This window comes from Schistocerca americana, chromosome 9 (assembly GCF_021461395.2).
Source record: "Schistocerca americana isolate TAMUIC-IGC-003095 chromosome 9, iqSchAmer2.1, whole genome shotgun sequence".
Classification (NCBI taxonomy): Eukaryota; Metazoa; Arthropoda; class Insecta; order Orthoptera; family Acrididae; genus Schistocerca; species Schistocerca americana.
Window position 1 is genome coordinate 152,710,493 of NC_060127.1, and position 1,614 is coordinate 152,712,106.

General features: G+C 40.9%; 1 non-coding gene across 1 annotated transcript; it reads left to right on the plus strand.

Moving 5' to 3' along the window:
- Window positions 1-229: 229 nt before the first annotated feature.
- On the plus strand, window positions 230-304 carry Trnat-ugu. Its single transcript has one exon. It is a non-coding gene; the product is annotated as a tRNA-Thr (tRNA).
- Window positions 305-1,614: the final 1,310 nt, after the last annotated feature.

Genomic DNA, 1,614 nt, shown 5'->3' on the forward strand with positions numbered 1-1,614 from the left:
ACATATATAGTTAGAATATGGCTTCCCAACCATTGACCTTCTTCTGCGAAAGCACACACTATGCCCGAACTCGTACGGGACTTGGTAGATTAATCTGCCACAAGTAATGAGTATGATGGGGAAACATTTATTAGGCGCACTACGAATGTAGTGGTGTGGACATGTTGGGAATGTGGATCTCACGGGGAGCGAGCAAGGGATAAGTCCCTGCAGATGCACTATCCTCTGTGCCCGCGGTGGCTCAGATGGATAGAGCATCTGCCATGTAAGCAGGAGATCCCGGGTTCGAGTCCCGGTCGGGGCACACATTTTCAACATGTCCCCAATGAAGTACATCAATGCCTGTTTGCATTATCATTTCTAAAAAAATAAATTCGTTGCGAACTGTTTACCGAAAAGAGTTATCCAAAGTTCAGAAATCTAGAAGATCTGGTGTAGGTGTAGATCATGTATACCAGCCAACGTTATGGTATTTTGATCTGCTTGGCTTTCTTAAGGTTCGCCCTGCAAATCTAACAGTAAATTTATGTGAGAAAACTGCTTTCGCTTTAGCAGCCACTATCTACACCATTTTGACCACTTTCTCTGTTTCCTGCGGTTGGTCTGAATGTTTTTTGCAACACAAGTTGTGAACACAGACCACAACAGAACTTCCTCCATTTCTATATTTCAAAATAACTGAATGAAATTTTTGACGTTTACGGGGAGTGTAGTCGGTTGCCACTGATATTTATTTTCTACACCGACAGATGGCGGGCGAGTAGTAGATTGGGGTTTGTGTTGTGTGAACACACCACAATTTGCAGCGATCTTTTGCATGTACAGACATCTGCGCCGATGTCTGCGCAGACAGATCGTTGCGTGTGGGCCAGGCTTAAGTTGCATCATTACATGCAATGAGAGATGGGTCCATCATTTAACACCAGAGGTGAAGGTCAAGTCTACCATTTTGTTCAGCTGTGAAGGAATTACATACATAAAGTTTATGGTAAAGGCCACAACCATTAATACTGATTTGTACTGTACAACACTGACATTGATGTGCACTGCCATAAAGAACAAGAGATGTGAAAATTGAGCAAAGGTATTGCTCTCCTGCATGACAATGCAACACCTTACACAGTGCACACAACACAAACTTTGTGTCATTGTTTTCAGTAGAAGGTTCTGAAGAATCATCCATACAGTCCAAATCTTGCACATGTGATTTCCAACTTTTTAGCAATCTGAAAGAATGACTCAGGGAAAGATTTTGCAATAATGAGGACATTCATAGATGAGAAATTTAACAATTGGTAGAATGGTATGACTGTTGTTTACTGAGAACTCTGTTGAAAAATAATATCTTGTATCTGTGTCACTTTGAATATAGTGAAGCATTCAGTAAAAGTTGCTTCACCTGGCATAAAATAATGGGTATCTTACTTTTTGAAGTCCCCTTGTATATTGCACTGTTCAAATTCATATTACAGCCTGAATGGATGGAAAATTGACAGTGATGAAGAGCTATGGTAGCAGCTCTTCCAGATAATATATTACATAGATTTATAATCAGGTGTAATGTTCTGATGGTGGGAGGATCTGCCATTGCGATTAATCCCAGTGTTGTCCAGG